The sequence below is a fragment of the Nicotiana tomentosiformis genome, chromosome 2 (genome assembly GCF_000390325.3).
Source record: "Nicotiana tomentosiformis chromosome 2, ASM39032v3, whole genome shotgun sequence".
NCBI lineage: Eukaryota > Viridiplantae > Streptophyta > Magnoliopsida > Solanales > Solanaceae > Nicotiana > Nicotiana tomentosiformis.
In genome coordinates this window covers 9197670-9210639 of record NC_090813.1, presented here as the reverse complement: position 1 = coordinate 9210639, position 12970 = coordinate 9197670, and positions in this window count along the sequence as shown.

The following is a 12970-nucleotide window of genomic DNA, read 5'->3' as shown; positions in this document are numbered from 1 at the left end:
TAGCGAAAGTAATCCAATCAAAGCTCTAGATTCTGCAAAAGCAATGTCCTTGACAGTTAAAGGGGTGTCGGAGAAGCCAAGCACGCTCAACGTGAAGCCTTCTGTATTGGTTGTGAAAGGGCCTCCGGTTGGTGTTAAAGCGAACCAGGAGAGGCAAAAAGTTGTCGTGCCAGGGGTCCCAGGCAAGCCTGTCATAATCGTGGAAGGGGTTCGTGTTACCCCCGTTATTATTAAGCCAGTGACCCAGTTACCAATGGTTGACACAAAGGCCGTCCCGTGGAATTACAAACAAGTGATAGTAACATACAAAGGGAAAGAAGTAGAAGATGAAGTCAATGAAACCGGAGGACTAACTCGTTCTGGGAGATGTTTTGCCCCAGAAGAACTGAGGAAAACCAAGCCATTCAAGGACGGCCACGTCCCAGTAAAAAAGCCGGTCACCGAGGAAGAGGCCGAGGAATTCCTGAAAAAGATGAAAATGCAAGACTATTCCATTGTAGAACAGTTGAGGAAAATACCAGCTCAGATCTCTCTTCTGTCTTTGTTGATACATTCAGATGAACACCGCAAAGCCCTAATGAAGATTTTGAACGAGGCCCATGTTCCTGATAAGATCACGGTGAACCACTTGGAAAAGATTGCTAACAAGATTTTCGAAGCGAACAGGATCACTTTCTCAGATGATGAACTCCCTATAGAGGGTACAGAACACAATCGAGCTCTTTATCTCACAGTGAAGTGCGAGGATTTTGCTGTCTCAAGGGTACTGGTGGATAACGGTTCTAGTGCGAATATTTGCCCTCTGTCCACTTTGCAAAAGTTGAAGATTGGCACCGAAAGGATCCACTTTAATAATGTATGCGTTCGAGGCTTCGATGGAGGAGGGAAAGATTCTGTCGGTGATATAATGCTAAATTTGTCAATAGGGCCGGTTGAGTTCACTATGGAGTTCCAAGTGCTAGATGTGGCTGCCTCTTATAACTTGTTGTTGGGCAGGCCCTGGATCCACGCTGCCAAGGCAATCCCGTCTTCTCTGCATCAAATGGTAAAGTTCGAATGGGACAGACAGGAAATAGTTGTGCACGGTGATGAGAACTTATCTGCTTACAATGACACAATCATTCCATTTATTGAAGTTGAAGATGATAAAGGGCCTTGGGTTTACCAAATGTTCGAAACAGTGTCTGTCGGGAAAATTCCCGAAGGAGAATGCATCCTAGGTTCGAAGATACCATCCGCGTCTGTCATGGTAGCAAATGAAATGTTGAAGAATAGTTTTCTGCCGGGCAAAGGTCTGGGTTCATCTCTGCAGAGTATTGTGCATCCGGTGTGTCCATGTGAAAGTTTTAGTACATTTGGTTTGGGATTCACACTCACAGGAAAGGACGGGAAAAAGGCTAAAAGTTTGAAAGGAAAGGCATGGTCACTTCCTAAGCCTGTTCCACATATCTCCAAGTCTTTTGTCAAGCCAGGGGTCGCAAAACGCCCAATATCAGCGGTCCCAAAACCTGTGGTCGACTTTGATGAAGAGTTGATCAAGAGGTTCCAGAGTCTGTTTGATGAGGTCAATATGGTCGAAATTGGGGAAGGTTCCAATAATGCCGATGTGCAGTTTGTCGGGCCAAACGTGAAGCTTAGCAATTGGAAAGCTATTCCTCTCCCCATCCGGAAAGAGTTTTGGTAGTTTGCTTTTTTTTCCTTTCTGCTATCTGGGTTTTTCCAGGGTTGTAATCCAGATTTTTTATTTTTTGCTTGTTTTGATGTACAAACCCTCCTATCCTTTTATTTTCAATGAAATACAATTTCCCGTTTTCCATTAATCCTGATAGCGTTTCATTTTTGTTTTTGCTTTTCTTTCTGTACAGTTCCTTTTATGCTGGTTTCAATGACATGACATGCATGAGAAATTTTCAGCCAAATCTTAAAAGCCAATCTAATTCTGAAATAACGATCCAAGAAGTAGAGGGTGATGATGAAACAGAATACGATGAAGAGGCGGCATTTGAGGAAGTCAGTAGAGAACTAAAACACTTCGAAGAAAAACCCAAGCCTAATTTGAATGAAACCGAAGCAATCAATTTAGGGGATCAAAATAATGTCAGAGAAACCAAGATAAGTGTGCATCTGGAACCGCAAATCAAGGAAGAAATAATCAAAACACTATTTGCATACAAAGATGTCTTTGCATGGTCGTATGACGACATGCCGGGCTTGAGTACTGATTTGGTAGCTCATAAATTGCCAACCGACCCTACATTCCCTCCTGTCAAGCAAAAGTTAAGAAAGTTCAAGACTGATATGAGTGTGAAGATTAAAGAAGAAATCACAAAGCAACTGGAGGCAAAGGTCATTCGGGTCACTCAGTATCCCACTTGGTTAGCTAATGCGGTACCAGTACCAAAGAAGGATGGTAAGACGAGGGTGTGTGTTGATTATCGTGATCTCAACAAGGCAAGTCCAAAGGATAACTTTCCATTGCCGAATATCCACATTCTGATTGATAATTGTGCCAAGCACGAGATCGGGTCTTTCGTGGATTGTTATGATGGATGAGGAAGACGCAGAAAAGACAGCATTCATCACGCCATGGGGGACGTATTGCTACCGGGTAATGCCATTCGGTTTAAAGAATGCTGGGGCAACTTACATGAGGGCAATGACCACTATATTTCATGACATGATACACAAGGAAATTGAGGTTTATGTAGATGATGTGTTCATAAAGTCAAAGAAGCAGTCCGACCATGTTGGGGATTTGAGAAAGTTTTTCCAAAGGCTCCGCAGGTACAACCTCAAGCTCAATCCGGCGAAATGTGCATTTGGTGTCCCGTCGGGGAAACTGTTGGGATTCATAGTCAGTCGACACGGCATCGAGTTGGATCCGTCAAAGATTAAGGCCATCCAAGAACTACCACCACCAAAGAATAAAACTGAGGTGATGAGCCTGCTCGGGAGGTTAAACTACATCAGCAGGTTTATTGCTCAACTCACGACAACTTGTGAGCCCATCTTTAAGTTACTAAAGAAGAATGCTGCGGTTAAGTGGACCGATGAGTGTCAGGAAGCATTTGATAAGATCAAGAATTACCTGCTGAACCCCCCTGTGTTGGTCCCGCCAGAACCTAGGAGACCTTTAATCCTCTATTTGACAGTCACGGATAATTCTTTTGGTTGTGTGTTGGGTCAACACGACATCACGGGCAAGAAAGAGCAAGCCATTTATTACCTCAGCAAGAAGTTCACTCCTTATGAGGTTAAGTATACTCTTCTTGAAAGGACATGTTGCGCCCTGACTTGGGTGGCGCAAAAGTTGAAGCATTATCTGTCATCCTACACTACTTACCTCATTTCTCGCATGGATCCTCTAAGGTATATCTTTCAGAAATCTATGCCCACAGGGAGGTTGGCAAAGTGGCAGATTTTACTCACAGAATTTGACATCATCTATGTGACTCGAACCGCGATGAAAGCCCAAGCCCTAGCCGATCACTTGGCCAAAAATCCGGTGGATGAAGCATATGAGCCATTGAAGACTTATTTTCCTGATGAGGAAGCGATGTATGTTGACGAGGCTGATCATGATGAAAAGCCAGGTTGGAAACTTTTCTTTGATGGAGCCGCCAATATGAAAGGTGTCGGAATAGGGGCTGTATTCATTTCTAAAACAAGGCATCACTATCCCGTAACAGCTCGACTTCGATTTTATTGCACTAACAACATGGCTGAATACGAGGCATGCATCCTGGGTTTGAGGTTAGCTATAGACATGGGAGTTCAAGAAATATTGGTTTTGGGAGACTCAGATTTGTTGGTTCACCAGATTCAGGGAGAATGGGAGACCCGTGATTTGAAGCTCATACCGTATCGACAATGTCTGCATGATCTTTGTCAATGATTCAGGTCGGTAGAATTCAGGCATATTCCCAAGATTCATAATGAGATTGCCGACGCCTTGGCCACTCTGGCGTCGATGTTACACCATCCGGATGAAATTTATGTCGACCCTCTGCATATCCAAATCCGTGATCAGCATACCTATTACAATGTGGTCGAGGAGGAACTCGATGGCGAGCCTTGGCTCCACGACGTTGAGGAATACATCAAATCAGGGGTATATCCGGCACATGCCACAGGCGATCAAAAGAGAACCATTCGACGTCTGGCTAGCGGATTTTTCTTAAGTAGGGGAATATTGTATAAGAGAACTCCAGATCTAGGTTTACTAAGGTGTATAGATGCTAAACAAGCCTCGACTATCATGGCTGAAGTGCATTCCGGGGTTTGCGGGCCACATATGAGTGGGTATGTCTTGACGAAGAAGATTCTTCGAGCAGGTTATTATTGGCTCACCATGGAACGTGATTGCATCAGCTTTGTTTGCAAATGTCATCAATTCCAGGTGTACGGTGATTTGATTCATTCCCCGCCATCTGAGCTACACACAATGTCGGCACCTTGGCCCTTTGTTGCTTGGGGCATGGATGTCATTAGACCGATTGAGCCGGCAGCATCAAACGAGCATAGGTTTATTCTGGTGGCCATTGATTACTTTACCAAGTGGGTTGAAGCTGTAACTTTCAAGTCCGTGACCAAGAAGGCAGTGGTAGATTTTGTTCATTCAAACATCATTTGCCGGTTCGGAATCCCCAAGATAATCATCACAGATAATGCTGCTAACCTCAACAGTCATTTGATGAAAGAGGTATGCCAACAGTTCAAGATTATGCATCGAAACTCCACTCCATATCGTCCTAAGGCAAACGGAGCTGTTGAGGCTGCTAACAAGAACATAAAGAAGATACTTCATAAAATGGTGCAAGGTTCGAGGCAATGGCATGAAAAGTTACCGTTTGCTTTGCTAGGTTATCGCACTACTGTCCGCACTTCAATAGGTGCAACCCCATATTTGCTGGTATATGGAACCGAGGCAGTGATACCTGCGAAAGTTGAGATTCCATCCCTGCGGGTCATTGTTGAAAATGAAATTGATAATGATGAGTGGGTCAAAACCCGGCTAGAGCAATTGAGTTTGATTGATGAAAAAAGATTGGCAGCAGTATGCCATGGTCAACTGTATCAGAGAAGAATAGCAAGAGCATACAACAAGAAGGTGCGTCCCCGAAAATTTGAGGTGGGTCAGCTAGTATTGAAACGCATCCTCCCACATCAGGCTGAAGCTAAAGGCAAGTTCGCCCCAAACTGGAAGGGGCCGTTCATTGTGACAAAGGTATTGCCCAATGGTGCTTTGTATTTAACAGACATAGAAGGTAAATGTGTGGATATGGCTATCAATTCTGATGCAGTCAAGAGATATTATATATGATTTCTTTGCTTATCTTCAATTGTATTTTGTACTAGACACGTTCAAAGTTGGAATGACAAAGGCATTTTATTCTGCTATCCCAAACACTTTTAGCATTTGTTACCCCTTTTTGAGCCTTATTTATTTTCTTTCATACCCCTCTTTTGGAATCAGAAGCAGTATTAGAAATATAAAAGAATAAAAAAAAAGAGAGAAAAGAAAAAAAAAAAGAAGAGAAAAAAAAAAGAAGGAAAAGAGAAAAGCAAAGAAAGAAAAAGAAAAGAAAGGAGAAAAAGAAAAGCAAAGTAACAAAAACAAAACTCTTATTTTGGAACTACGTTAGACTTGATTCCTTTTAAGGATACGTAGGCAGCCTTACTCTGAGGTTCAGTCCCATCAAATAAAATTCAAAATTCCCCAGATTCAAAAACTGGGGCAGAAGTTTTAGTTTTGCAATAGGTTTGATTCCAAAAGTTGTAATTTTGAACCCTTTCATCTTAAGTCATGTTGAGCCTTATACTACCTTTTCTTTCTAACCCTTTCCAAAAGCCTATACTACGGTCCAAAGAAAGACCTTCCGACCAATCTTTGAGGATGCCAAGTCGAGTGAGATAGAGGTATGATCTCCATTATGGGTAACACTTTGTTCATTGGGTACAAGGAAAATAAATAAAATGAGAGAGTCTTATTGGTGAAATCCCTCATGGGCACCGTAAGGCGATGGTGAGCTGAGGAAAAATTTAAAATGAGAGAGTCTTATTGGTGAAAACCCTCACGGGCACCGTAAGGCGATGGTGAGCTGAGGAAAAATTTAAAATGAGAGAGTCTTATTGGTGAAAACCCTCACGGGCACCGTAAGGCGGCGGTGAGTTGAGAGATGAACAAATGAGAGAGGCTTGTTGGTGAAAACCCTTCGGGGCACTGCAAGTCAAAAGAGGTTGGTGACTTTACGAAAAGTTGGATCGTTGAAAGCCCGGGTTTTGAAGTATGAAGACATGACATGAACAGAAATGTGATTAGTTGGATGGACTAGGCTGATCAATCCGAAATGCATGTCATGATCTGTAGAGCTAGCTGATTCATTCAGATAAGTCTCTTTTCAATTCTTCTTCAAATAGTCATCTCAGTCTTTCTTTTTATTCCTAATTCTCGAAGTCACTTCGCTTCGTTTCTTTTTGGGTCTATTTTTCTAAGTCTCTGTCAAATTAGTTTTTTGTTAAGCAATCAAGAAAGGACTTCAAAGCTCATTACCGGCTTTTTATTTGCACCAAGCGAAATTTGGCCAGGCACATTCCAAGTGACATGGTTTAGAACGAGCAATACGATGGTAACTGAAGTTCAGGTGGTCAAGTGATTCGTGAATTTGTAGGAAATGCAAAGGTTCCACAGTTGTCAGAATGAAAGTGTTATACGACGAGTTGAATGTAAGGGATTCAAGTCATTCAGAGGTTTTGTGTTCGAGGTCTGATTGAAAGGTCAAACAATTCTTCATAGCCCGAAGAAGCTAATCAGAATGAAGAAGGATAGTGGCAGAAGCAGACACCTTCAGCAAGGATGCCACAAACTAACCGCCACAGTTTCAAACTGACAAAATTTTCTTTGTTTTAAGCAGGGGAAAGAAATCTTGTTTGCTTTGCTAGGAATCCCCCATGAGGAAAGTATGTTCCAGATAAGTTCAGCCTTAAGTTTTCAGGACCCTCCTGGATAATGGGATCTAGTTTTAAGTTTTCAGGACCCTCCTGGATAATGGGATGCAACTAACAATCAATGAATGTTCCTGGTACAAACTGGGGCAGAAAATTTTCTCTGTTTTGTCTGTGTTGTCATGATTGCAGGAGCCCGCCTGGAGAATGAGGGAATTCATTTCAGTTTTAAGTCAGCAGGTACCCACCTGGAAAATGAGAGAATTTATTTCAAGTTTTAAGTCAGCAGGCGCCCACCTGGAAAACGAGAGAATTCATTTCAAGTTTTAAGTAGATGATTGAAAGGCCAAACAATTCTTCATAGCCCGAAGAAGCTAATCAGAATGAAGAAGGATAGTGGCAGAAGCAGACACCTTCAGCAAGGATGCCACAAACTAACCGCCACAGTTTCAAACTGACAAAATTTTCTTTGTTTTAAGCAGGGGAAAGAAATCTTGTTTGCTTTGCTAGGAATCCCCCATGAGGAAAGTATGTTCCAGATAAGTTCAGTCTTAAGTTTTCGGGACCCTCCTGGATAATGGGATCTAGTTTTAAGTTTTCAGGACCCTCCTGGATAATGGGATGCAACTAACAATCAATGAATGTTCCTGGTACAAACTGGGGCAGAAAATTCTCTGTTTTGTCTGTGTTGTCATGATTGCAGGAGCCCGCCTGGAGAATGAGGGAATTCATTTCAGTTTTAAGTCAGCAGGCACCCACCTGGAAAATGAGAGAATTTATTTCAAGTTTTAAGTCAGCAGGCGCCCACCTGGAAAATGAGGGAATTCATTTCAAGTTTTAAGTCAACATCAGGCGCCCACCTGGAGAACGAGGGAATTTATTTAAAGTTTTAAGTCAGCAGGCACCCACCTGGAGAATGAGGGAATTTATTTATTTCAAGTAAGTCAGCAGGCACCCACCTGGAGAATGAGGGAATTTATTTCAAATTTTTAAGTCATCAGGCGCCCACCTGGAAAATGAGGGAATTCATTTTTATTTTTAAGTCAGCACAGGCGCCCACCTGGAGAATGAGGGAATTTATTTCAAGTTTTTAAGTAAGCAGGCACCTACCTAGAGAATGAGGAAATTTGTTTTAATTTTCAAGTCAACATCAGACGCCCACCTGGAGAACGAGGGAATTTATTTAAAGTTTTAAAAATGAGGGAATTTATTTTAAGTTCAAGTAAGTCAGCAGGCACCCACCTGGAGAATGAGGAAATTTGTTTTAATTTTCAAGTCAACAGCAGACACCCACCTGGAGAATGAGGGAATTTATTTTAAGTTCAAGTAAGTCAGCAGGCACCCACCTGGAGAATGAGGAAATTTATTTCAAGTTTTAAGTCAACATCAGGCCACCTGGAGAACGAGGGAATTTATTTCAAGTTTTAAGTCAACATCAGGCGCCCACCTGGAGAACGAGGGAATTTATTTAAAATTTTCAAGTCAACATCAGGCGCCCACCTAGAGAACGAGGGAATTTATTTAAAGTTTTAAGTCAGCAGGCACCCACCTGGAGAATGAGGGAATTTATTTTAAGTTCAAGTAAGTCAGCAGGCACCCACCTGGAGAATGAGAGAATTTGTTTTAATTTTCAAGTCAACATCAGGCGCCCACCTGGAGAACGAGGGAATTTATTTAAAGTTTTAAGTCAGCAGGCACCCACCTGGAGAATGAGGGAATTTATTTTAAGTTCAAGTAAGTCAGCAGGCACCCACCTGGAGAATGAGGGAATTTATTTCAAATTTTAAGTCAACATCAGGCGCCCACCTGGAGAACGAGGGAATTTATTTCAAGTTTTAAGTCAACATCAGGCGCCCACCTGGAGAACGAGGGAATTTATTTCAAGTAAGTCAGCAGGCACCCACCTCGAGAATGGGAAAATTTATTTCAAGTTTTAAGTCAACATCAGGCACCCACCTAAAAAATGAGGGAATTCATTTCAAGTTTTTAAGTCAGCAGGCACCCACCTGGAGAATGAGGGAATTTATTTCAAGTATTAAGTCAACATCAGGCACCCACCTGGAAAATGAGAGAATTTATTTCAAGTTTTGAGTCATCAGGCGCCCACCTGGAGAACGAGGGAAGTCATTTATTTTCAATCCAAATCAGAAGTAGCACGAGCCGCCTGAAGAACAAGGTTTGCAAGCTCAAGTCTACTCCAAGTTCAAGTGCAAGCAGCAGGATGCCAGCCTGAAGAACATGGTCAGCTTTCAGTTTTCTTCAAATTCAAGTCAACAGGATGCCCACCTGAAGAATAGGGTAAATTTTCAATTTCAAGTTGAAGGATCAAGTGGAGATTCAAGGAAGATTCAAGACAAGAAGTAGATAGGATCTTGTATTTTCTTTTATTTTTGCTTTCAATTTATGATGTAATGGCAGGGACCGCGGACCGGAACCTCGACGGAACGGTATCTCACTCGACTCTGTCATCCTCTCCACACACTCCATTACTTCATTCACTTCTAAACTACACGTGACATGATTCCTTTAAAGCCAAATATATGTAGGCAGCTCAGATACCAGGGCTTGGTCATAATTTTTTGTCCGTCTTTGTTTCGTTTTGAATAAGCGTCGGGTCATAAATCAATTACGTTGCTTATTGTTCTTTGCTCCGAAAACTCTTCATGTTTTCCAGCAAAGAGGGGCAGCTGTAAGCACGTAATTTTTGACCCGTCACGTCTTTAAGCTATATTAATTTTTCTTGCATATTTTATATATTTGTGTAGTGGTTCTTTGAGTCTTAATTTATTTTACTTCAATTACAATATTTGAAAAATACCAAAAATAGTTTCATCTTTATATTTAATACATGTGTTAGCTATACATCTTTATAATAAGATAAAGTTATCCCAATTTGCAGCAATTAGCCCAACTTAGAGGCCCAGTTTCGGGCAAGAAGGAGCCCAAATCGGCTCCCTCGCTTAAACCAGTCCAAACCCGTTTTAACCCTTGACACGCCCATTTTATTTTTAATCTCATCCACCCATCATTTCTCATCTAACGCCCCATATCAATTCTCTTAACCACATAAAATCTTAACCTACCTCAAACCCTAAACCTAAAAGCTTAACCACCCGCACACTCTCACCCCCACCGCCGCCGCATCACCATCCAACCTCACCGGAATCACATGCCCAAGGTCCCCTCCTCATTGTCTCTTTCTCCACGTGGCATAACGACTTCTGACAGAATATTCTCATCTTTGCCTCCCTCACGCGTTTTGATTTCTTTGGACGAATCTCGGATAAATGGGAGCAGTTGGATGCGAGTGAAATCACATCCACACCTTCTTCCTGACTTGCATGTCTCGACTTCATTCACTGCTGGTCGAGTCCATTGTACAATTTCCTTACTTGTATTTCATCCGAACAGAAGCTTTAATTGAAATCCTCTTTAAGGTTCATTCTCTTTCCCTTGCTTTTGTTTTGGTGTTGATCAAAGTGTGATAAGAGTCGGGGTTTGATTAGTTCAGTATATGTTTAAGAGCTCATTTAGATGGAACTATTTTGATTTGAATGTTTGAGGTCGAATTTAGATTTCCATATATTCTGAGTGTCATTCTTATTCCATCCTGTTTTGTTCTGTAACGAGTTGGTCAGATTTCGTGATTACTGATTACAGCTCAGAAAAATCTAATGTTTTCAATCGTGGAGTTTTGTATTTTAAAAAAATATTTTCTGACTCTCTTGCCGAGTGTCTGATAGTCCATTTTTTTTAATCAAAATGTTAGAATTCGATTCCTGTGATGTTCATAAGTCTACCTTGGTTGTCCAGTGTTGAACTTAACAGTTTTGAGCATGAGGACTAAATTTGATTTTGTTGTCGATTTTCAATTGAATCTGTTCTCATCATAAAGATGCTTGGTGTCATCTGTTTGCTCTTATTGAGATTAAGTGCAAGTAATTGATATCAGTTGAAGAGTTCAGGTGCGAGTCGAATATCTAGTTCCCTGGGAATTCATTGAAATCATATGGTTGATCTTCTGCTGCGTTCAACTCGATTTGTTCAAATTATCTCATCATTTTCTGTTGCAAATTTGGGTAATTTCGAGTTTAATTGAGTTGGAATTGTGGTATCTTGCTTCAAATTCTTTATAAGGGTCACTGTTAAATGGTTAATTGCACGGATTACGTTCTCATGAACCGCTAATGATTTTTCTTCTCGAGTTGATATATTTGACATATTTCTGATGACAGTTTGGCTATAACATTGATGTTATTTGTGTTTGAGAATTTTGGTTGGTTCAAATAATGGAAGTCGAAAGCAGTATTGGTGTTGTGAATGGTCCATTCTGACATGTTTTGATTTGAATTCAATTGTTTGTGTATTTCTGTAAGACTAATGAGAGGCTGCATGATACTAATTGGAGTCTGCAAGTGAACTTGAGAAATTAACAGTTATGAAGATAAAAGGGAATAAAAGAAAATGAGAGGTTAGATAGCATGATAACCCAAAGAAAAGAAGGGGTCTGGCCGGGTTTTAAGCTCTTATCACACTGTGATTCACCACTTTTGTCCTGATTTTATTGTCGTGTTTGTTCTGTCGAGCTATTATTTTCTCTCTTTTCTTTTATGTGTTGACTGCTATCTTATCTTTGTGAGTAAATAATTTGAATAATTTGAATGAGTTAATTTTGAATGTTTGTGGGGGAATGGGGAAAGGACACGCCCATTAGAGTCCATTAATGATTAAACTGTCTATATGCTTTAGGATTGGGCTCAGTCTAACAAATGAATTTAATTGTTAAGAAAAATGAGGCATTTTGAACATTGTAGCTTGCTTTAGGTGCGATTCATAAATAAATCATCGTGATTATGGGTACGGTTCCCGTGGCATAGTCATGATGCATAATTTCAAATTCGAGTGTGCGTTTCACGTGACTCGACCATAACTTCAAATAATAATAAATGAACATGTTGTAAATCACGGGTGCGTTTCACGTGGCACGGTTTGCAATCTGTACCAAAACGACAAGTGTACGACATCGTGACTTGTTTCAAATAATTCCATAAATATTAAAAGCGGTCAGAAAGCTAAAAAACACAATAGATTTTAAAACATGTATTAAATCAGATAATTAGGCCAATTATTAATAGTTGAGCGACCGTGCTAAAACCACGGAACTCGGAAGTGCCTCACACCTTCTCCCGGATTAACAGAATTTCTTACCCGGTCTTCTGTGTTCGCAGACCATAAATAGAGTCAAATTTCCTTGATTTGGGATTTAAAATAAACCGGTGACTTGGGACACCATAACTTATTCCACGTGGCGACTCTGATCAAATAAATAATCCCATTTCGAATATTGTCACATTAATTGGAAAAAATCCCTCTCCCACATCCCTTCGGAAAAAAGGAGGTGTGACAGCTCTGGCGACTCTGCTGGGGAACCGAACCCAGAATCTCTGGTTCAGGGTTCAGAATTCGAGCTTAGATGACTGTTATACTTGGCTTTTACTTATTATCTGATTTTTTTTACGTGTTTGAGCCTAATGTGCTAAATGCTTATTTTTACAGCTTTGATATTGTTTGGACTGTATATAAACTGTCACGAAACCATTCTCCTCTCTGAGTCTTCTAAATCTTCTGGGAAGTGCACCCTGGCGTGACTTCTTTTCTGTTAGTGTCATATCCTAATTTAGAACGAGGATCGGATCAGTTACAAAGCCGTATGGCCTTTTGGTTACCGGTACATTGCCCCCCCCGGCTCGAGTTGTCCGCTCGGGTAAGCCAGGTCTAGTACCATACACCCAGGGTTTTAAACCTAGAATAACATAGCCTCATGTCGGATCCCTAGTAGGTACGTTTGTTTGCATCACGTGCATTTGACTTTGGAGACTCAACACAGGGGTTGGGTCTGTCTAGGACAGGTGTACCCAATTTAAAAGACCATTATGATACATTTCTACATGCTACTTGTGCATTTATCGGTTTCGGCTTGTATGTTGACCGGATTTTAGAATAGGGAAAGAAAATCAAGCAAAAT